This window comes from Pelodiscus sinensis, chromosome 1 (genome assembly GCF_049634645.1).
Source record: "Pelodiscus sinensis isolate JC-2024 chromosome 1, ASM4963464v1, whole genome shotgun sequence".
Taxonomy (NCBI): Eukaryota; Metazoa; Chordata; order Testudines; family Trionychidae; genus Pelodiscus; species Pelodiscus sinensis.
This window is the reverse complement of record NC_134711.1, coordinates 122,325,363-122,350,476: the sequence shown is the minus strand read 5'-3', so window position 1 is coordinate 122,350,476 and position 25,114 is coordinate 122,325,363. Positions and strand designations below refer to the sequence as shown.

The following is a 25,114-nucleotide window of genomic DNA, read 5'->3' as shown; positions in this document are numbered from 1 at the left end:
TACAAAGATCACAGGTTGCTTGTGAAAGTTTTAGTTTGTCACCTGGATCTTGAAATGGTAAATATTTCTTTATTATGTTTGTTTCTGATTTAAATCTTTTCTTTTGCATTTATTCAGTCAATTAGCACACTGCTGCACCTCTGCCAAGTTTCCTAGCCAACAACTGCTTCTTTGTTTCAAGTATTCAGTCATAACTTTTTTCCAATGTTCTTTTTCTTTGTAGCCTTTATGGTATAAATAGGCAGTTCATTGCTCACTTACAAATCCCTTTTTTCAGCAAAGTTTCTTATTCTCACTTGTGATTATTATTCATTTTAAATGGAATATTTTAGAGGTACTTTCATTTTTATTTGATGTTCATTTATTTCTTCCTCTCTTTTTTCCTTCATATCTAGGTAAGCTGCCCAGTTTCCTGACATTTTTGTTATTTTGCATTTTTATAATAGCATACATCAGGTATGTGGTATTCTCTGCCACAGTGAGAACATGCCAGCTACTTTTAGCTTTTCAGTATGAACTAAGGCCTTGATTTTTTTAAAATTAAATACCTGTTTCACTGTAGTCTTCTGGTTAACAGCTACTTTCATAGCCTTAACAGTTTTTAGTCTGCCTTTGTTAGTAGTTTTTCTTGTGTTTTATATAAATTTATCTCCCATTCTATTTATACCATGCCCGGTTGAGTGCCTTCCAGGAGCACATTAGATGACAATAATTAGCATCTGTCCCATGGGCGTTTCTCTCTTTCTATGCAACTATCTCCTGCAAAGTCACTTCTAAAAATTATTTAGGTGACAATACTTTAAAACAAGATAAGAAATGTGACAAAATTTGTATCAAGGATTAACGTCCTTTTGGGTTTTTTGTGAAGAAATATAAACATATCAATTAAAATTTGCTTGACATCAAGAGCATTTTATACAATGAAAAATTTTAATTAATATTTATCTGTATGTTAGTCTAATACTTGGAAGTGATAACCATGTATTTTGTAACTTGCCTGATGTATCCATGGAAAGGTCTGTGAGAGGGGTATGACATAGGCCAAAAAAATTTGTGAGCCACTATGCTAAAGGGTTATTGTTCAAAGTGTTCACCCTTCAGAACCGTAATTAACCCTGCCCCCCAACCAACAAACAAGCAAACAGGGAACTCTACCAACCTACAGTTTCACTTCGGATAGTTTCCTTCCTCCTTCTAAAGAAAAAATGTAATCATACCTAGCCATTACCTGGGAGCTAGGTATAAATAAAGATCTTTGGTCCCCACAGAAGGCTTTAGTCCTTCAAATGGCTTTTTGTCTACTGCTATCATAGATACTGTGTCAGAGCCCTTCTTTTCCTGTCTTCAGACAGTACTAGACAAATGAATCTTTTGGCTTCAGCTTCCTTGTGATTGCTGATTATTCAGCTGTGTGCCTTTCAATTAGTCCCAGGTGCATTGCTCTGCTTTGTAAATTTAGAATCTGTGTGTACTCTAGAAGGAAGGAAGTTAGTGCTCTTTTCTCAGACAAACAAGCTCTAGCTTTAGGGAGAAAATGCCAAAGTAGACAACTTACTTTTCCCTTTTCATTTGGAGATGTTGGGTGGCTTTCTCTGGAAAAGACTTCCTAATCAATCTGAAGCCTTCATAGTTCTCTAAGCTGGTTTAATAGGCTAAAGAATGTAGTTGGGAAAGAAAACAAAAGGGGGAAATATTTGATCTCTGTTCTGAGTTCAAGAACACAAAGTCAGAATGCTGCAGCAATCAGAAGAAGAAAGAACAGGAATGAAAGGTAAGTTCCACTTCCCTGAGCCTAAATCGCATTTACACCCACACATCCCACAAGATTCTGAGGACAGAAATGGAAAAGAACCTCTATCAGGGTTCTAAAGGTGGGGAGAGAATGGGGTTCCTAATTCTAGACAACTCATCAGTCTGAGACTATTGACTGGCAATAATGTTGATTAATCTGTAATTACTGCTAGCAGTAAACAGGAAGAGTTTGGCAGTACCCTGTAGATACTGGTTTTTAGAAAGTAATAATGAAAGATTAGATATCTGATCCAACTGAGACTTTAATGCAATATTAATATTTTATACCTAATTCAGTAATGGATGCATAGGATCTATTTCCACAGGGAAATATCAGCTATATATGATATTTACAAATAGCCTAGAAAATGTGCTGTAGGGAACAATGCTGCAAAGCAAGAGGATGGATTTTAGATGACTTGGAAGAGTACTTCCATTGCTAATGTCTATGATTCTACAACCCAGCTCTGAAGCTCTCCATTTCTCTTTTTGGAAGTTCTATTTTCTTTGATTTATTACCTCTGGGTCAATATTGTGTTTGATCAGTGAATGTGATGCCCCACCCCCAGAGGAGATAATGAGCGGGAATAGAACCAGCACCAAAAACACAGGCTCTTTAGTTCAAATGATGTTTGCAGGTGCTGCAAACAATGGGAGCTTAGCAGGATTAGGCCCCAGATGCTGAATGACAAGTGTTTCATGGCCCACCAAGAGAGATTTCATTTATTTTAGAGCATGCATACACTCTCCCTGTCAGGAGAAGCTTCATCCTGTCTCCATGTAAATACAGGAACAAATCACTTGTCTTGGTGTGTACATCTACAATGCAATTAAAAAAAAAGTCTGTGGTACCAAGGAGCCTGAGCCGCAAGACTAATAATTGCAGTGAGGTCTCAGAGTTTGGGCTACAGTCCACAGCCAATCTACGCACTTCAGTTGTATAGCCCCATACCAAATCGTTTAAGTCCCACTCAGGTGAACCAGGCCACCTGCTGCCATCCCAGGGATCTTTTATCGCAGTGTAGATATACCAAGTAGATCAGCAGAATCCACAACACTTTCCCAGCAGGATCAAAGCCTGCTAACTGGGTGGGCGTATTTCACATATTGGCAGCTTGCGGCAATGTTAAGAAGGGGAATCAAGACACTACTCACATATGAGGGTAGTAAAGAAGAAATTATGGTATTATTTGAGGAATAGTTTGTAATCCTGTCAGTAAAAACTATATTGAAATTCATAATCGTGGGGGAAGGGTGCAGAGTGATGGTTGCCAGGGTGACATAAGCCTTTGCATTTCCTGACTTTTGAGTGCTTTGTGGGCATTTGTGCCGTTTTTTAAATAATATAATGAAATATATAGTATATATTACATATATAAATATATATTATATAAGTATAATTAAATCATACTTTCTCCTAGTATGAGGCTAACTTTTAAGGTAACTAGACATTGATGATCTAAAATGTACATGATGCCTGTTATACAGAGAATTCAGCCAGTGGAACAGTTCAGTGTGCTTGGAAGAGTTTTTCATTCATAACCGAGCAGCTAGTGAGCAGACTTGTGTGCCATTCTGAATAGCATCCCAGCTTTCCAAGCCAGGACAGCTATCAGACACTACAGGCAGACACAGACCTGGCTCTCCATCTATGTCAGCAGAAATAATGAGAATTCAGAGTGGGGCAGGGAAATGTGATTTATTTATCTGACTGATTTACTTGGTGACTTATACGGTATCCATTGCTAAGACATCTGGGAATGTAACAGATTAAAAATATATCCTCTTGTAAACCAGAAAGATGATGAGGAAATTAAAAAAAACAGACTGGGAAAGAATGACGGTGGCTGTATTCAGCAAAGCCTTGCCCAATAAGATAAGCTTTGCTTTGTGCTCAGGAAGCCAACACAGTCACACTCTGACTGCTATTGGAGGCAGCCATCTCTAATCAGAGACTGTTGACTAGAAAACTTCACCCTCCAGTCATCAGTATGTACATAAGGACTGAGAGGGAAAAGTGCCTATATGCACAGTCCTTAGTTATTAGGTAGGCATTTTGTTAGGTCAGATGATAGAGACTAGAGGATGACTTACGAGGAAAGAACTTGGCAGCTTAATTTGTATAGTAAAAAAAGTTGGGAGTTTTTATTTTATTGATGTGAAATACAGTCAAGTAAGTGATACTGCAATCATAGATTACTAGAACAGGAAGAGATATCGAGGTCAGCAAGTCTAGTCCTCTGCCCTTGTGGCAGGACCAAGAACCATCTAGAATGGATCATCCCTGACAGCTGTCTGTCTGACTTAAATATCTCCAATGATGGAACTTCTACAAACTCCATAGGCAATTTATTCCAGTGCTTAACCATCTTTAATCCCGTTGCTTCTTGTCCTGTCATGAGATGTAAAGGAGAATAATTTTTCTTCCTCCTCCTTGTAATACCCTTTTAGGTACTTGAATGATGCTATCATGTCCCTTCTCAGACTTCTCTTTTCCAAGCTAAACAAAACCAATTATTTTAGTCTTCCCCCAGAGTTCATGTTTTCTAGACCTTTCATCATTTTTGTTTTCTGGACCCTTTCCAGTTTCTCCACATCGTTCCTGAAATGTGGCACCCAGAATTGGACACAATACTTCAGTTGAGGACTAAATCAACGCAATAAAATCACAATAAAAAGCACTACTGTCAAGGAAGCAGAGAGGTTTGTTTACAATAGACATTAGTGGTGAAACAGTTAAGACCTAGGAAGTAAAGTTTAAATGGTACTTTTGATACAAGAAGAGCTTTCCCCTTAAAAGAACAACTAGAGAGGAGAAAATGTCACTGAACAAAATGATGGTACCATCACTATGTATATTTGAGGCAAAATTAGATAAGTACAAAAAATGAAAGGTATATACTAATACAAATATATGTCTTGTTAGACGAATCCTCCATAGAACAAAAAATTACTCTACTGAGCATTATTTCAGATGATTATTTATCTTCCTCATGCACCAAACTTTGCATTAGCAGGAATTAGTGGAAATTCCCCATGTACTGTAAGAGCAAAAAAAGAAGAGAAATGAAGAAAGTAACTTTTGCACAGTTAATTGAAATTGAGAATAATATAACCAGGGGCCTTGAAATGCTTAAAATTTGGATTTCCCTGTACAGATTTTTTTTTTTTTTTTTTGCCCTGAATAAGTTGTACACATTAATAGCTTGTGTAAATGTGTTTAACATTTATTTAGAAATATCCGCTGCTAATCTGAACTCTTACTGTCATATTTAGTTCTTGTATATAATAGGGAACTCCACAAGGCAGCATCCTGAATCATCTTTCAAAAAATAATAAACTTCTCATTTCCTATTTCCCATCTAAAGCATGAGCAAATTATTTTCTTTACATATGGGGAAGGAATGTGTTTAAATTAAGTGTGTTTAAATTTTCAGGTGAAGCTGAGAGAGGGTTTCTTCTTTTTTTGTCTGAGTTGGTTTGCTCTTCTGTAGCATATATCTATCCCTTTGCCAAAATTTAGGGAAACTAAACTGTAAACCCTTTGGGGGCAGGGATTGTCTTTTTCTTTTGTGTTTGTCCATTGTCTAGTTCAGTGGAAGTTTATGACTAGGGGTCCTAGGCGCAGTGGTAATACAAAGACTAGTCATTCTTAACTTATTGGAACAGATTACTTTAAAAATGGCATATTTTGCAGAAAGTGACTTTTATAGTCAAATCACCATTTTGATTAAAGAAAACTTTGAAAAATCAAATTTCAGAGAAAATTGACCATCCCTATTTCTAGTTCTTCTGGAAATTGCCTTGGGCACATATAGGCATGTACACACTGTCTATCGGAACTTTAATGGGAATGCTTTTGAGAATTTTAAAAAATCAGAAAAAATATTACACATTGTTTCCTTTCAGTTTAGAAAATTAAAGTGTTCAGACATAAGCTTTGAATGCCCTACTAGTTATGTGCCCACGAAAGCTCACGATACCATCAACATGTTTTGTTAGTCTTTAAGGTGCTACTGGTCTATTTGTTGTTTTTTAAGTTTTTCCTGTTACAGACTAATTCGGCTACTCCTAATTGAAACTATTGAAATTAATGTTTGGTTTTGTATTTTTAAATTGGGTTAATCCTTCTGCAGCGGTTCTACATACAAGTAATACATCCCAAACATGTGGCCAATTTTTTAATTTCCCTCACCTCTTTGTTTAAAGGCCAAGAGAAACAAATGAAGAAAGTGAATGTATCTAAGACTTTTCAAACCAGTGAGGGGTCTGTGTGTGTGTGTGTGGGGGGGGGGGTGTTCTGTGCAGTCTGTTAGTGGCTCGGGTGAAGTGTAACTTGTGTAAATGGTGTAATGCAGCTTAACAAATATACCATTACATGATTTAGAACCATGGTACCTGTATACCTGACTAAAACACTCAGAAATACACACATGAATACATAGAATAAAGAAAATTGACTTAAAAAAATCAGAGTACTGGCTAGATGTACATCATCATCATCGTCCTTCACGCTCACTGGTGTATAGGGCAGCAACAAAGGTCCTGGCCAGCCTCTACTCTGGAAGGCTGTCTCACACAGTTGAGAGGAATTCTTTGTTGCTGTTTCCATAACAAAAGCTTTTTCTATGTCAGGGTTGTTAGCCCTGAGCCAGCCCCCCAATCCTGGAGGACCAGTGTGCATGCTTAGTCTGCCTTCTCTCCCCTTGACCTTTCTGGCTTGGTTGAACCTCCCAGGAGCACCACTGGCATAGCTTGTGGGATCATAAGAACACGCAAGCTGCCCCACCCCGACAAGGCACACGAAGATGGGGAGAGCGAGATGTACGGAGACCAGATAAAAGAATATCCTTTCCCAACTAATTTTCTTGGCTGATTGGCAGGTAAAACTGGCAACAGTGGTGCACACAACACACTTAATCCAGATTTTCCAAAATCCTTTGATAAAGTTCTACTTTATAAGGCAAGACGTTTCTACAGCTACCATCAGCAATGATGCAAGAAAGAGGACAACTGTAAATGAATTGTGCCTGTCTAAAAGCAAGAAAATAGAATATTTGTGAACAAAGCTGTCCTCTTCCCCCACCCCCGGATAGAAGCATAGGGTGTAGTTCTCTGGAAAAGTCATTAGACCTTTATTAGTATTTTGGTACATACAAACAATAGCTGAAGAGATCTCAGACAAGTGTAGTTAATGTTGGTAAGGGTCACTGAGTTCCTTAAAACTCTGTTAAGAGTAGGGGGTTCCCAAATGCCATAATTCTCTCAAACAATTGTACCCTATCAAAAGAGCCATATTTATCTCACATACAGATCATTTCACCTTTTTTTTTTCTTCCAAATTATTTACCCTAATATCTTGAAACTGAGGCAATGTCAAATTTAAAACAGCTTAAGAAAACAAATCATACACAAATGTTGGCTCCCTTATCCTGGGTCTCAATCATGCATTTTTAATGGACAGTATCATTTGTTCAGGCTTTGCCAGGTTGATAGCTCTGATAGGGCATGTCTATCCTAGGAGATAATTTTGAAATAAGGAAAATCAAAATAATAACTCCCGAAATAACAAAATTGAAATAGCGCATCCACACTAGAAGGCAGCATTGAAATAGCATGTCCACACTGATTGGAGTCTACATCAGACTTAGACCCCTCCACACTCTCCGGAAGCACTCTGAGAAGGGCACCAAGAGGGCGGACACTTGCCTGGCTGCTTGGTCAGGCAAGATGAGACACATACTTTCAGAGACTCCTTTCTACGGCTGCTTCTCACACTCCATTCCTACTCTGCCTACCTCCACGTGGGACACGAAACAAATGCGGTGCGCTCTGGTTGCCCTTGCAGAGGCCACAGCACTCACAGAGCTAAGCTCTCGGGCCTCACGCTGTGCCTCATTGTGCAGTTCATTCCAACTGATCACGTACTGCACTGGCAGGACGATGACCAGCCCCAACTGGAGGGAGACCAGTTCCGACTGGTGGGACCGTGTCATCCTGCGGGGAGGGGATGATCAGCAGTGGCTCTATAACTCCCGCATGCAGAAGGCCGATTTCCTGGAGTTCTGCGAGTGGCTCGCCCCTGCCCTTAGGTGACAGGACACCCATCTGCGATCCGCCATCCCCATGCAGAAGCACATCACCATTGCCCTGTGGAAGCTCACCATGCCGGACAGCTACTGCACCATCAGGAACCAGTTTGGCGTGGAGTAATCCACATTTGGAGCTGTGTTCCTGCAGGTAGCCAAGGCCATCAACAACATGCTACTGCAGAGGGTCGTCACTTTTGGCAACATCATCAGTGGCTTTGCCACCAAGTGCTTCCCCGGCTGTGTGGGTGTGGGGTGTCCATAGATGGCACTCACATCCCCATCCTGACCCTTGATCACCAAGCCTCGTACTTTTCAAGGTAGGGGTACTTTTCAATGGTGCTGCATGCCCTGATGGACCATAAGGGGCAGTTCACGAATATCAACGTCGGGTAGTCAAGAAAAGTGCATGATGCTTACATATTCTGGAAATTCTGCCTGTTCCAGAAAATGCATGCTGGCACTTTTTTCCCCAACTGCACCATCAGGGTTGGGGAAGTAGACTTGCCCATGTGCATCTGTGACGTAGTGGGGGTACTTGCTGGGCTGTGGTGACCCCTGCTGTCTGGAGCAAGACCCAGCAGGGAAAGCCTCACTAGGCAAGGGTAATGCCAAACTTGTTGAACCAGTGGCCAGACACCCCCCATGGAGAGGAACAAAGGAAGGTGGAATGCTGCCCTGGCTGGGGGGCAGGGCTGGTAGAGGGTTAGTTAGTTCCTGGCTGGAAGGCAGAGAATAAGGAGCTGGGGAGGGGGCTGGGACTCCCCTATCTCAAGGGGGAACACTGCGGCCTCTTAGCCCCAGTTCCTGTAACCAGATTACATCTGTGCTGCGCTGTGCTGGAGGAGCAATAAACCACCCTCAATTCCACTGGCTGGTGCAGTTTGTTTGTGCCATTTCGGGGTGCAGGAGACGGGGAACCCCCAACGCGCCATCACAGCATCCTGTGTGATGCAGCCTGCCCCTTGCTTCCCTGGCTGATGAAGCCCTACATGGGCAGCCTGGACCCCACCAAAGGGAACTTCAGTGTCAGGTTCAGCAGATGCCATATGATGGTGGAGTGTGCATTCAGCTGCTTGAAGGGGAGGTTCAGCAGTTTCCTCACCCACCTGGAACTCAGGGAGCAAAACATCCCCTTTGTGGTGGCGGCTTGTTTTTTGCTCCACAACCCTTGCAAGACCAAGGGGGAGACTTTTCTGCCAGGGTGGGGGGCAGAGGCTTAGAGGCTGGCCAGGGTTTGAGTAGCCGGACACCAGCGCCATACGGAGAGCACATCAGGGGGCTGTGCTCATCTGGGAGGCCTTGAGGAAGAGCTTCAGCCAAGGCCAGCTGTGAGACTCTTCCCCCAGGCTTCTCCACAAGAGGTCCCTGCATTGCCCCATGTGGCTTTTCTCCCCTACTCCTCCCTTTCCCTGCCCTCCCTTCCTACCTTCTCCTCTCCCCTGCAGAGCAAATAAAAATACTCTTTTTTTTTTTTTTTAAACAAACACTCTGTTTATTTGGGGGGTTTTCAAAAGAGGAGGGACTATGGAAAGAACCTGGAATGGGGGAGCAAGTGGGAGAGGATTCAGGGAGGGGGCTGTGAGTGGCACCTGCCTCACTCAGCTCTGGAGACTTCTGCTGTCCTTGGAGTCCCACTGCTTCATGTTCAGGGGCCCTGGTGGCCTAGGAGGAGAAGCCAAAGGGTTAGGGTGGGGGCGGGGAGGTGGCCGGTGGCCTCCTCTATGCATGAAGCCATGTGCTCCCTCAGATAAGTGAGGAAGGAGCACATGGCCTCCTGCTGGCATGACAGTTGGTCCCAGGAGGCCTTCTGCTGCTCCCAGTCAGCCCGGTGCTGTTCCTAGTCAATGGCCTGCTCCTGGCACTCATTGTCAAGACCCTCGACGAGGGAGTGGAGGCAGTCCATTTGGTCTCATAGCAGGTCTTTGTTCTCTTTCTCTGGTGGATCCTGCAGAGTTGGGAAGATGGCAAGGGAGGTGGTGGATGTGGCAGGCTTGGGGCTGTCTCAGCTGTGGGGAAAAAAAAATTACAAGGGCAGTCATACCAGGAGACACTGTGCATGAAGCTGATCCCTAATCTCTGCGCCCATACTGAAGGTCTCAGTTCAGATGATGGTGATGTGCTTCGAGCAAGGTCATCTGTTGCCTACGTAGTAGGCACTTTCCTTCAGGGGTACAAATGTCCCAGGGGAGCATTGTACACCCGCATCTCAGGGACAAGAAGGCATGGGAAGGTGCCAGCTAGGCACCTGTGGGTGGGAGTGGGAATGGGGCAGCTCAGCCTCCTTCTGTGTCCTACATATGCTGGATCTGGCATTGACAGTGTCCTGCAGAGCGAGAATCTCTCTCCCCCTCTGCACGCTGGAGGAGAGGGGGAAGGGTGTTGGAGGAGGTGTGTATGGATAGCAGAGGCTGCTTTCTGGGGAGAGTGCTACTGAGGTCCCCTTGTCTTTCTCCCCCCAGCAGGTTCCTGTGCAGAGAATTGGTCTCCTCTACATTGCAGTGCTTGACCAGAAGCAGATGCTGACTGAGTGTGGGCATGACCCTGTACTGTGTGTGGCGCTGCTTGTGTTTCCACGACCCCAGCCTCCTTAGTGGTGGCTCGTCGTGGGAAGGAGCACACCACTGTGTTCAGAGAAAGGCAGGCCTCTGCAGCAACCTTGTGAGAAGGACTGAAGGATTCCTGTGTGAGAGCAGCATGGGGCTGAGTGCTCCGGACTGGCGCTCCATGTGCACAGGCTGTTGTGTGATCCCCAAGCTGAGTAGGCCGAGCGAGGAGGGTGCAGCTTCTCGCATCCATGAGTGTATGGGAAAATTTATAGAACTCACCTGAAGTGCCTTCCCCGGGTTCATCCGATGCCTGTGTGCGTGTGGGGTGGGGGAGAAAGGTTCCTGATGGCATCTCTTGGCTTGCTGGCATAGTTGACTAGGTGGCCTGCTCTTCCTGTTCTTTGTTGTTGTCCTCCTCCACAACCCCACCCTTGTAGAGGCTGATGTTGGGTATGTCCTGGCTGGACTCAGCGATGACAAGGTGGGGGGTGGGGGAGGTGACTGGCCCTCCTCCCAGGATGGCATTGAGTTGGCTGTAGTAGTGGCACATGGTCAGTGCCACCCCAGAGTGTCCTCTCTGCTTCCTAGCTGCCTTGTAGGCCTGCCTGAACTCTTCAATTTTCATGTGGACCTGGTCAAGGGTCCATGTGTCACTTCTTGGCCAGGCTGTTGTCCAGCCAGCTGCAGACATCCATGTTGCACCTTCTGCTGCAGAGGTCCTGGAGGTTTGTCTCCTCATCCCAGACCTCAATGGGATCCAGGATCTCCACACCAGTCCAGTCCGGTGCTCTTGTACATCCCTGGCCAGGAACAGCCAAGGGTTCTGCAGGAGTGCTGGTAGCCATGGGGGACTTAAAGGGAGTGCTGAGGGGTCATCCATGGCTTCTGTGCTTCTGCAGTGTGGCACAGGGATGGCAGAGGTCTGCACATGCCACAAGCCCTTTTCCTGCAGCCTGTTGCTTCAAAGGCTCCGCAGGAGAAGGGGAGCAGTGGAGACGTCAGGTATGGCCAGAGTGGCCACAAGTGTAGCTGTGAGAGTCCTCTGGAGGCCAGTTATTTCAAAATAACAGCAGATGAGCATTCACACTCATGCTATTTCGAAATAAGTTTTGAAAAAAGCATTATTTCTTGTGGAAAGCCGGAGTTATTTCAAAACAACCAGCCCCTTATTTCAAAATAATGTGCTTTGTAGTGTGGATGCTCCATTTTTTATTTCCAGTAAGGGGAGTTATTTCAAAATAACTCCCCAGTGTAGACGAGGGCACACTTAGCATTCAGAATGGTCATCTGTATTTGCGGTCAACGACACAATTTAAATACAGCAGGATTCTTTTTACGTATCTTGAAAGGATGTTGGAGCAGTAGGCCATTTCAGAGAATAGGAAAACTCTGACTGTACGGGAAAACGTGTTGTGCTGGAATATTGTTATGTATACTATAGCAGGAACTTCTGGATATTGTAACATAAACGGTTAATGAATATGCTGCCGTGGCCTAAGGATAAAGGCACTGCAGCTATGTAGCCTTCACAGGTTGTTAATTAGTCAGCTTGTGAACTAAATTAGGAAGAGGCACAGGCACAGTGTTGTGAGCATTAAAGTGTAGGAAGGAACAGTGCAAATGGTGAGCTCTACAGCTAAAATGGGGAGGCACTGAATTTCATTTAACTGCTTGGCAATCTCTGTTGTAAAGAATGACTTCTAGCTCAGTAGAGCTCAGCACAGATCCTTTTGGCTTGACTAGAGGGTAGTGTCCTTTTTTTGGCCACTTGACAGGACTGACACCATCAGGCCATCAGTGCTCCCAAGTTCAGTTTTGCCTCAAGCGATGTGCAGGAGCCGTACAAGTGAGCTCTCTAGTGGGATGGCAGGCCCTGTTGCTAATTGGCTATCTTTTTCTAGTGTCTCGCCTCCAGCTGTCAGACATAATGGAAATTCAACAGGCTTTGTGGAATCGCTCCTGGATTGTGCATTGCTCTAATCATACACCGTGAATGTCTCCCATGGCCTTCTGGGGCAAATGTTTGCCAGCTGGTCTGACTTACATTGAAAAGAATTGCTTTCCAAGGATCATATTCTATGTAATTCTGTATGACAGAGTTTTAACATCAGTTGGTGTACTACCGCTTAACGGTGTCATAAAAATGAACATGTCAACTGATGCACTGGGTCCCTCTTGCAATAGAATTATATAAAAATCCTAACATGGCAAACTGATGGAAAAGCCTAGAAACACTTCAAAATGGTTAGAATCTCTTCTTGTTCTTTTTGTTTACCTGTATCGTGCTCTCTCCTGTTTGCCACCTGACAGCAGGCACTTGGAAATGCTGCCATACTAATGCTTTCTTGGATTTTAAGCTGTCATTGGTGTCACCTACTCATTAAACTTTAAATGTTGTCATGTCACCCGAATTAACCATATTAACAGCCTGTATTTTGGGATAGAAATTGCTAATATGTGCTTCTGATAACTATAATGTGTCTGACACTTTCCTTTAAAGCAGAAAGGCTTTGTTAGGTATTCAACATATACATAGAAGATAGCAAAATATCCAGGATGACAGATATGAGTGTCTGATAGTTAACCAAACATCTCCCTATAAAACGTATACAGAAAATATGAACGGTGTGGCAGGTTGAAGGAGGATAATTTTGTGATTAAGATGGGAATGAGGAGCTCTGGAGTTGTTCTTACCTCAAGTTTGTGACAGAAGCATTGCCTTGTGCAGGTCACTTAAGTATCTGTGACTCCTTTATCTCTATCTTAGCGATATGGAAATAACCCCCTTGTGAGAGAAACATGATATTGTGAAGGCATTTTCCAAGGCATTGTATGAATGCAAAATATTAGCTTCTGTTCTTTCATAAATACCATGTGTGACTGAGAACTGGGCATAAATAGCATGTTCTTTGGTGTCAGCATATCGATGCATTTGCACAGTTGAAATGAGGTGTATGCAGAAGTGCAGTAAGGTTTAGTGTGTGCCTCTTCGGAAACATGGGCCTATCAGAGGAGCAAAGGAACATTCTGGGGTCCAAATTCTGCTCTTATTTATCCTAATATAAATTTGAACTAGTTCTGTCTGCTAAGGGAGCTGCTCCATATTTACACTGATGCGACTAACAGGGGAATTAGGCCAATTCAGTGGCTCTGGCTTCACCCAGTGTTTCCATATTCTGGGGACATGAACCTGAGAGGAGAAAGGTGCATCTAACCTACTGACCTTACTTTAAGTTATGAGAAGAGGACACTTCATTCCAAATTTGGTGGTCCTCCCTCTTAATGTTTAGGAGGAGTTCTTGAACAAACAGAGACATGGACGGACGGACGGACAGACAGACACTTTCAAATATATTGTAGATTTGACCAGAGGTTATGCTTAAAGGAAGGGCATATTGTTTCTGTTTGCAGACCGGGAAGTATTTGGTTTAATAGTGCTACTGAAAAAAGCATCTTATGGTACGTCTAGACTACATGCCTTTGGCGACAGAGGCATGTAGATTAGACTACCCAGCATAGGAAAATGAAGCGTCGATTTAAATAATTGCCGCTTTATTTAAATTTACATGGCTGCCGCGCTGAGCCGATCAGCTGTTTGTCGGCTCAGCGTGGTAGTCTGGAAGTTCCGTGGTCGACATCAAAGGCATTTAGATATTAGAGAGATTTCTGTTCTAAAAAGCTCACTCTCCAAATAGTCAAGACAGATAGAACAGAACAGATATAATGGATTGGAATCCTTTTTTTTTTTTTTTTTTTTTAAATGGAAGAGAAACTGGGACACACAAAACTGAAGTGGCTTTCTGAAGGGCTCACAGGAATCCTATAAATGATCTAGAAAATGAACTGAAATCTCCTGAGATCCTGTCCAGGGCCTTAATCATAAGATCATTTTTCCAGTGTCAGGAGAACAAGCCTAAAAGAATTCAGTTATTTGATGGAACAATAATAGTATTATCTTCAGTACTAAATCAGTGTTCTCACTAGGGGACTGCAATTTGTTACTTCCATTTGCCATTGTTTCCCAGTGAAAATTATACTGTGCATTACTCCTGACTGACACACAATGGTGTGCAAAATCTCAGGAATAAATATGAGACAACGTTTTAATAATTTGGAGAGAGGAAACTGAAGGATGGGAGCAATGTCTTATCTGACCATTTTAAAACTTCCATAAAGGGTTTGAATAGAGTGTGGTCTGAAATTTGGTTTCCTGAGCTGGTGCACACAGAAGATTAATTGAGGAGACAGCCTGAAGTAGATACATTTGTTTCAGTATCTTGTTGAATAGGAATAGCACAGAGCTCCTTTCCACAGCAGATCTAGCAGTTGTTCAAAAGGAGGAGTAATGACTGTGGAAAAGTAGCATATCCCTTTTTTCCCCCTGAAACTATTTCCAAGATCTTTTTTTCTTTTAAAAAGGACAATATATAATGTTCAGCTGCTTGTGCCATCCATTAAAAAAGTGAGACTCCTTCCCACCTGCCTGCCATAAAACTGAACTTTCTCTGACCTACGAGGAGAAAAATGACTCTAGCATATAATGTTCATCGGGAACCCACAGAGATGGTATCTAATCAAGCTGTAAACATCCCTTTCTAACAAATTGCAACACTGGAGGGTTACATATATTTCAGAAGGATTGTGGATATTTTTACTACTATTGAAGAAAGAATAATTCTTTTTTAGTTGGAAGATGACAAGTTGCACTTGACAGCACATTAATCAGCATGAGTATACCCTTTCTTTAATAGGACAGATCCACCTTATACTATCATTTATCTAATGCAACCTAGCATAATCACTCTGCCTCTTAGACTCTTGTCCCATACCCAGAAAAGGAAGCAAGACATGGAGCAATGGTGGTTGTTTAAGCTGGAAATAATAATGTACTCTTCTGTTATGGATAGGTAGAGACCGTAATGCACAATACATCTAGGGACTTAACCTAGCTTGCATTTCAGGTAAAAGCCTTGTGTTTACTATATGGAAAACTAGCAGACTTACCCAGCTGGTGTCCTTCAAGACTGGGCCTTGCGGATGTGTGTGGTGGAGGGGGAGTGTGTGTGCAGGAGTGAGGTTTGGGGGGGGCAAAGAGGGGCTCAGGGTGTGAGGCCCCCACCCACCAGGGGACTGTCATTGTGTTCTCTCGCTCTCTCTTCACCCCTTCACCAGAGGCTTGTTCTTCTCTCCCACCCCCCTGTCCCCAGCCTTACTCAGTGTACTGGCGGGTAAGATGGTGGAGGTCCTGCCCTTCTGGCCACTCCCTTGGGCTACGTCTAGACTGCAAGCCTCTTTCGAAAAAGAGCATCTAGACTGCAAGCAATTCTTTCGAAAAAGCAAGCCGCTTTTTCGAAAGAAAGCACCCAGGCACTCTGGATGCTCTCTTTCGAAAAAGCCCTGTTTGCATTCAAGAACGCCTTTTTTCGAAAGAGCACTTTTTGAGGAAATGAGGTTTTCCGCCATTGAAAGAAAAGCCGTGTTCTTTCGATTTAATTTTGAAAGAACGCGGCTGTAGTCTAGACGTAGGTGAAGTTTTTTCGAAAAAAGGCTACTTTTTTCGAAAAAACCCTTGAGTCTGGACACAGCCTTGGTGATAACCCAGTGGACACTCTGCAGGCTAGCTCTGCCCTGTGGGCTCACTGCCCCCAGTGGCTGCTCTCATATTGTGTCCTCTGATCAGCAGCTCCTCCCTTTGTATGTTATGAAACACTGTTCATTTCCTGGGGCTTCTAGTTGTCCTGGCACAAACAAACCCTGACCTTGCTTTAAATTACCATAAGAGGAAGCTGCATAAATTTGGTAGCCCTCACTCTTACCATTTAGGAGGCATTCTTGATCAAATGGACTCACAGACAGACATTCTAAAATATATAGATTAAATCTATCGGGATAAATTGTAGTCCGTGTAAACAGATCCATTGTCTGGGGTTTTTTTAAGACAAGAAGGGACCATTATCTCATCTGACCTCTTGTGCAACTCATGCCATTCAATTTGACCCAATAATTCCTGAATCAAGTCATCAAGGTTAATAACTCATGGCTGAACACCTTTTAGAAAGGCATCCAGTGTTGATTTAAAGATTCCTAGTGATGGAAAATTCACTACATCCTCTAGTTGTTCTGCTTACTAGTTATCAAAAACTCTAATCAGGAGGAAACCACCATTATGCTTGGCACTGTGCAAATCAGATGATGCAGCAATTCCTTTAGTGGAAATCTTACAGTCAAAGGGGAAGAGGAATAGAGTTTTAATATACATGAACATAGTCACAATTGACACAGTTTTGATATTCACATGTTTTCCTGCTGCTTTTTAAATTGTGGAGAGAGTAGGCTTAGGGTGAGAGGTTATGGCAGTAGCAGTTTGGATTTCAGAAAAAAGAAGAGAGGACAGAAGTAGCAAACTGACTGCGCCTTATCTAGCCACGGTCATTGGCAGTAATTTGTAGGCTTTGCAGTAAGGGTGAGCCCAAAAGTATTAACAGATTTGAGTGTTCTTCCCAAAGGGTAAAGGAGAGAAACTCAAAGGGTAGAAGTAATTTGCTAATTAAATGAGAACTTGGTTTTGTACATCTACCTATGTGATGTGATCAGCCACTCCATTTGGGAGCACATCTTTCCAGTGATTTGCATCTTCATGTGACAAAAACTTAGTGGGACGGTTTTTTTAATATTACCTCTTTTCTTCAGACAATAAATTGGCCACCCAATCAGAGCATTGTGACAGTGTAACTTGTCTCGTCTGGGCTAATGGAGGGATCTGAACTGAGGACCTTTGACACAAGATGCATTAGTCTCTGTCTCTACTGCTTGAAATGAAGGATAGAGTCTCTTTGTTGCAAGCAGTGGCACACTAATAAACCTGAGAGAGTCCCACTCTATCCTATCAGGAGTTGCATATAACTATATGCTTATAGGCAGATTACACTGGTGCTTTATGTATCTTCCAGTCCCTGAGTTGTATTGACTTTTTGAACCTACCCTTGAGGTTTGGACTCACTACTGTATTATTCCAGTGTTTTCGCCTTTTGTTTTTATTGGAATCAATTGTTACACTTGGGTTTCTTTTAGGAGACATAACAGTGGTGAATCAAGACCTTGATACTTTTAAATAAAAACAAACAAAACACTACTAACATCAGAAAGAGAGGAGCCTGATGGTTATGAAGAAATCATTATATGCATTGCGCACCAAGCAAAAAACCAATTACTAGATTTTTTTTTTTTTAATGTATCTATGTGACAAACATCTGCTCCACTCTTTCTCAGGAAAGAGCGGGTTTGTCTACAGGCACTGAGAATTTACTATCTCACATAATCTAGTGTACTAAGCCACAGCAATTACTTTTTCCTTTCAGCTTCAGTCACTGATCAGCTTTCTAACATAGCCCATAAATGAGAGTGGTAACTGTTTGGGCTGGAATTAGACAGGTACCTGCAGTAACTGCCTACTGCACATTCTTTAGTTATTAGCTCTGTCACCGCCCACGATCTTGGTCTTTAATAGCTCTAATGATGCAGAACAAAAAGAGTGACAGATTCTGTGCTGTTGCTTTATATGGGATTTTCCATTGACGTTAGTGTGTTGTCAGCATCAAGGCTATCCTGATAACCTCCATTTTGTTCAGCCTAGGTGGGCTTTGTTTGAACCGCAAGGCTGTGTTCATTTGAATTGAGCCCACTATTGAGGTTTGAGTTTCAGAGCTTGCTTGCTGCCTCATTGAGCAGTGGACAGATTTAGAAATACTTCCCACACATACACCGCAACTCCCTAGCTGTTACATCCTTTTCTTAGACAGTATCTACGGTTGCCAACGCAGTCAGACCAGATAGCATTGCCGCAAATGACGTCTGGTCCGGGAGCATTGGCAACTCTAATGGTATCACAAAAGCGCTTCATGTATTTCTTTTACCTTGGAGTAACAAGCAGACTTGAAGGCTGTATTTAACATCCCTGAGGAAGTGGATTGGTGGCTTGAAGAGAGGGAAAGAAGCATCTATGTGGGGTAGCATGCTGCAAATGAAAGCAAAATGGACAGAGTGAGGATGTGAGCAGGGATTGCCTGACTGGGGGGACAAAGCAGAGAGGGGTGAGAACTGGAGGGACAGAGTAAGCCAGCAGAGGAAAGGAAGCAACTGTTGCTGCTGGATATAATTTTTCTAAGTATTCAACAACTTCACTGTTGAGAACTTCACTGAAAAATTGTTCCACCTAGGCTGTGTCTACACTACATGCCTCTGTCGGCAGAGGCATGTAGATTAGGGTTGTAGGCAAAGGTAAATGAAGCCGCGATTTAAATGATCGCGGCTTCATTTACATTTACATGGCTGCCGCGCTGAGCCGACAAACAGCTGATCAGCTGTTTGTCGGCTCGCCGCTAGTCTGGACGTTCCCCCTGTTGACATCAAAGCCCTTTGTCGGCAGCCCCGTTATTCCTCGTGGAATGAGGTTTACCGGGGCTGCCGACAAAGGACTTTGATGTCGACAGGGGGAACGACCAGACTAGCGGCGAGCCGACAAACAGCTGATCAGCTGTTTGTCGGCTCAGCACGGCAGCCATGTAAATGTAAATGAAGCCGTGATCATTTAAATCGCGGCTTCATTTACCTTTGCTGAATAAACAAATCTACATGCCTCTGCCAACAGAGGCATGTAGTGTAGACGTACCCATACATACATCTGAAAGGTACTGAGACAAGCTGCAGTACTGCCTCTAAATGTGAAGAAAATAAACAATATCCCAAACCTTCCATTCTAAAATTAGACTGCTTCCTTAGCAAGACCTGTTTCATGGGGGGAGGGCAAGTTATAGGCACTGTCTGAGCAATACTATGGGCAATGTGGTGCCCCTATGTTAAAAGGGGATGAAAATGATGATGTAATTATACCTCAAGATTCATCCAAGATTTACTCTGGCTTAGAATCCCCATGGTTATGGTTGCACATGGAAGACAAATGGCAGTAACCAACTCTTCGTCCAGAGTCCTGAAGATCGTTGTGAATGGCGCCACCAAGAGAAGGTATTGACTAGGGAAACAAGCTATTGCCACATCTGCCGGCAAGGTTCCTAAGGATCAGATTAAAGTTGCCTTCCTCCCTTAGAATCTCTGAGGGAAGATGATGCAGCTCCATAACTAGGTATTTTTGCTCCTAGGGAAAAATACTAATTAAGCGCCCCCTCTCCTTAGGTGACCATGCATCGTGCTCTTTACTTTTGCAGCTTATTATTTTTACTCATTGTGTCTTTGCACTCCTGATTATGATGTGCCCAGGGTGAGCGCCCCACTTGCCCCACTGTTGTGGTGGCTCTGGGATGATGGTGGAAGCCCTGTGTGCCTTCTAAAGGAATGGTGTCTTCCTCTTACTTTGCAACATCTCTGGCTGGTAATTCACCTCTTGCGGATCATGGCTTTCTACAGGTGTAACACTTAAAAAGGCCAGAAGAGTCTATGATGATTAGCTGACCATTTTCATTCTATGGTGCCAGAGTTATGTATGTCAATAATTACTGCATCTAGTCCAAAACTTTTACCTGAGCTGTATCATATACTTGAACGAGACATACAGTCTTCATTTAAAGACTTCAAATTGATGGTGACTCCATCATGGCTTTAAGTAAAATTGTTCCAATGGTTAATTTTACTCATTGTTTTAAAAAAATTATTCATCATATTTCTAGTCTGAATTTGTCTAGCTTCAACTTCCTGCCACTAGATCTTATTCAGCTTTCTCTGCTATGTTAAAGAGTGCTCTGCTATCATAAATCTTCCCATTGAGGTACTTGGATCATGAAAAATGACTTTCATTTTCTTTAAATCGGCGTGAGAGGAGAACTGGATATGGGGCCCCACATCATTGCGCATCAACCTGTATGTGGACCAAACACTGGGGAGTTCCTGGGTTTTTGAAATATAGATAATGGCATCCCCATATTTCTCTGAAGTGTGCCATTAAGTGTGAATGTTGAGTATTTCAAGTATTTCATTTAAGCATGGTTAGAGTTTATGCATCACACACTCACTTGTTTGCAAAGCTCAACGGAAATTACTCTGTTTTCAGAATTCTCAGTTGGAGAAATCATAAAATGTTCCTGAACCAGTGAGCTTTGGCCCATGTCCTAGTTAAAAAACAAACAACTCTGTTGCCATCCACACTGGTTTATAAAATTGTATGTAGTATAGAATCTCCCTCCAGTAGCTGTGAAACGAACTACAGGTTGAGTGTGCACCAGAAGAGGGATCACTGTGCTTTCTGTGTTTCATGGGTATAATTGTCTTTTCCATCTATTCTGTTGTAAAATTGGCATTTCCACCCACACCTTCTCATCAGACAGAAAGTGTGAGAAGCAAACGGAGCATGGAAACTCCCATGCTTACACTCCTTTCCCCCGGATATCACTAGAAAGAATTCATGACTGAGCTCAGAGCTGTGTGAAGAAAAATGACAGGCTGAAATTCTGAATGTTAAAATCTTCAGAAAGCTCTCCTATTATTCCTGTGTGGTAAAGGGTCATTTGCTCAATATAAACCTTTCTCGGTAACCTAAGAAGAGAAACGGTCAGGGAGCTCTTGGTTAGAAAAAGCTGTGATCTGATGCACTGATGGCACATTACAAAAAGATATATAATATCAATTAAGCCTACATTGTTTTCAACACCCAAACTGCTTTGACTTGGAAAGGGTACTTTGGCTCAGAGACAGGTGGCTGTAGATAACAACATTTGATCTTGTCAGCAGGGAGGGGAAAACAGAGCCCTCTTTATTTCATTTGGAATGTGCTATAAAATTGGCATCCAGGGGAATCTGCTCTCAAGTGAAGAGATTCTCTCCCTCACTCAGAGCTGCAGTTGATCTGGATGTTCACTTAGCGTGGATTAAGTTGATCAATAGGCTGTCACTTTGAAATCCACTGTTGTTTCTCTTCAGCTCCATCTGTGGTGACAACTGACTTGCTAACAGGTAATGAATGTTATTGATACTGCTTTTACCCTATCTGAATGATGAAATATCATTTTGGAAAGGAATTCTTTTGAGGCTAAAGGCACAAACGTTCCTCACTTTTAAACAGTGGGCTGTGCTTTTTGCCTTTCAATGTGTTAGTAATGTAATGATCTAGCTAATGTTGAATGCCAGAAGAAATCCTATTGACAGAATTTTGGGATCTGCATTAAAACTAAATAGGACTCAAATGGTTATACTTCAGGAGTTATTAATTTGCACATTTTAAAAGGCTTTCATACATTTTAGAAACATGCCTGAAAACCCCTAGTGCTAAGTCAAAGCACCTAGATAGCTTTGTGGTGGTGGTTGTTTTTTTAAAAATCAATCCAGTAATGAATCTGGATTATACTGTCAGGAAACCATCTGCCCATTCCCACAGGATATTGTGTCTCTGAAAAAGCAACAACTGTCTCTGCCTTTGTTCTTTTACAGTAATAAAAAATAAACTAAATGTAATAAAACCATATGTATTTAAGTCACTATAGCTAATTTGTTTCCAGGATGTACTTTTTGGAAAGACACCAAAATTGAGAGAGGGTTTACAAAAGAAGACCAGAGATCAATGCATCATGAATTAATTGCAGAAGGGACTTAACTCTTGAAGTGCTACTATATTTTAACTTGCCAGGACATGCATGCTAAGCCAGACATATCTACATTCATCTTTTACAAAGGGCTAAATATTATATTGAGTGGGAATATTACTTCCTAGTCTCTATTAATGTGCAAAAAAGCAAAGAGGAAATGTTTATTAACACTTTCTCTTAAACCACAGGGAGCATTGAGTTTTAAGCTTTTGCAGTTTTTAATAGAGTACTTTTTTGCAAAAGGCAAAATTAAATTCTGCACAAACTATAGATTAATATGGCTATTGTAATAGGACAAGTCTGATATTGTTGGTCTGAAAAAAAGCCACACTTCTCCAATGCTGGGAGCTTGCTTATCCTGTGATACACGAACACTTCCAGATATTAATTACTGTCTAAAAGGATTCTTTACCTAATCTTTAAAAAGGATATTTTAAGGCAAGAGGATTAATTTTGATCCATATTTTCCGGTGAAAGAGGAGATCATTATATTAAACCCTTTTGGGAATCCAGGATTATTTCTGTTTTTGTAATGCAAATGGTGAATGTTTCTCCCTCCCCTTCTGAACCTTCTCTTGATTGATAGCCAGGGACCCCTTCAAGTGCAAGTGGATTCTTCCAACTCTGATATAAGCTATTTTGTTCATGAAGTGATTACATGAAAAATCATTATGCTAACAGGCTACCTTTAGAAAAACAGTTTAATATACGGGATTCATACTTGCAAGTTCAGATGAGGCGCATTCTGACTTTTTGTACATGAGAACATCAGAATGGTCATACTGGGTCAGACCAAAGGTCCATGTAGCCCAGTATCCTCTCTGCTGACAGTGGCCAGTGCCATATGCCCCAGAGGGAGTGAACACAGAAGGTAATCATCATGTGATCCCTCTCCTGTCATCTATTTCCAGACAAACAGAGGCTAGGGACACCATTCCTACTCATCCTGGCTAATAGCCATTGATTAACCTAACCTCCATGAATTTATCTAGCTCTTTTTTCATCCCTCTTAAAGTCCGGGCCTTCACAACATCCTCTGGCAAAGAGTTCCATAGGTTGATTATGCTCTGAGTGAGGAAAAACTTCCTTTTGTTTGTTTTAAACCTGCTACCTATTAATTTCATTTGGTGACCCCTAGTTTGTATATTATGGGAGCAAGGAAATAAGTTTCCCTTAACCACTTTTTTTTTCACACCAGTCATGATTTTATAGACTTACATCAGTCATGATTTTCTAGATCTACGTTTAGAAAAGAGGAGACTAAGATGAAAAGTCCAAGTCTTTTTAATCTCTCTTCATATGGGACCTATTCCAAAACCTTAATCATTTTTGTTGCCCTTTTTGGAACCTTTTCCAATGCTATGTCTTTTTTGAGATGAGCCAGCCATATCTGTTGTATTCAAGATACGGGTGCACCATAGATTTATACAGAGGCAATAAGATATTCTCTGTTTTATTCTCTATCCCTTTTTAAATTATGTTCACTTTTTTTGGCTGCCACTGCACACTGAGTGGATATTTTTTCAGAGAACTATCCACAATGACTCCAAGATCTCTCTCATGAGTAGTTGTAGCTAAATTAGTCCCCATTATATTGTATGTATAGTTGGGATTATTTTTTCCAATGTGCATTACTTTACATTTATCAACATTAAATTTTATTTTCCATTTTGTTGCCCAATCACCCTGTTTTGTGAGATCTTTTTAAAGCTCTTCACAGTCTGCTTTTGGTCTTACCTATCCTGAGCAGTTTGATATCATCTGCAAATTTTGGCACTGTAGGATACGTCTAGACTACAGGCTTTTGTCAACAGAGGCTTTGTCGACAGATACTGTTGACAAAGTTTCTGTCGACAAAGAGCGTCTAGACTACATCCAGTTCTGTTGCCAAAGCAAGCCGCTTTGTTGACATGAGAGTGTAGACACAAAGGACAGTGTAGATGCAATAATGCCTTCTGTAGACAGAACTCTGTTGACAAAAGGCGTTACTCCTCATAGAATAATGTTTACCACCGTCGACAAAACTGCTGAGTTCTGTCAACGTTATGTTGACATAACGTTGACAGAACTTGGTGGTAGCATAGTCACAGGTATAGTTTTGTTGACAAAAGTCCACTTTTGTCGACAAAACCCTGTAGTCTAGACACAGCCTCAGTGTTTACCCCTTTCTCCAGATCATTTATAAATAGGTTGAATAGGATTGGTCCCAGTATAGACCCTTGGAGGACACCACTAGTTACCTCTCTGCATTCTGAAAACTGACCATTTATTCCTTCCCTTTGTTAACTGGTTTAAAATACAGGAATCAGTCAATGAAAGGCCTTCCCTCTTATCCCATAAGAATTTACTTAAGAGTCTTTGGTGAGGAACCTTGTCAAAGGCTTTCTGGAAATCTAAGTATATTGTATCCTCTGGATCCTCCTTGTCCATGTATGTAGACCTCCCTCAAAGAACTCTAGTATGGCAGGACTACACTTTACAGAAACCATGTTGACTTTCCACCAACAAATCATGTTCGTCTATGTGCCTGACAAATTTATTCTTTACTATGGTTTCAACTAATGTGGCTGGTATTGATGTTAGACTTACTGGTCTGTAATTGCCAAGATCACCTCTAGAGCCCTTTTTAAACATTGGCATCTCGTTAGCTATCTTTCTGTCATTAGGTACAGAAGCTGATTTAAAGAATAGGTTACAGACCACAGTTAATAGTTCCACAAATTCACATCTGAGTTCTTTCAGAACTCTTGGGTGAATGCCATCTGCTCCTGGTGACTTGTTACAGTTAAGTTTATCAATTTGTTCCAAAACTTTCTCTAATGACCCCTCAATTTGGGACAATTCCTCAGATTTATCACCTAAAAAAAATGGCTCAGGTTTGGGGAATCTCCCTAACATCCTCAGCCATGAAGACGAGAGCAAAGAATTCATTAGCTTCTCTGCAATGATTTTATCGTGTTTGAGTGCTCCTTTAACAGATCAATCGTCCAAAGGCCCCACTAGTTGCTTAGAAGGCTTCCTGCTTCTGATGTACTTTTGAATTTTTGGCTACCTATTCTTCAAACTCCTTTTTGGCTTATCTTATTACATTTTTACA

The 25,114-nt window shown here is 42.1% G+C and overlaps 1 protein-coding gene across 3 annotated transcripts in view; it reads left to right on the top strand.

Moving 5' to 3' along the window:
* Positions 1-1,491: 1,491 nt before the first annotated feature.
* The window catches only part of SHISAL1 (shisa like 1), a 312,707-nt gene continuing 289,084 nt past the window's right edge, over positions 1,492-25,114 (top strand). The window contains exon 1 of one of the 3 annotated variants that reach the window (XM_075899698.1): positions 1,492-1,771. The gene's annotated coding sequence lies outside the window, so the exon portion shown is untranslated. Of the gene's footprint in view, positions 1,772-21,248; positions 21,389-25,114 lie in introns of those variants that run through there. The other 2 variants (XM_014575796.3, XM_075899724.1) reach the window with 2 other exon arrangements.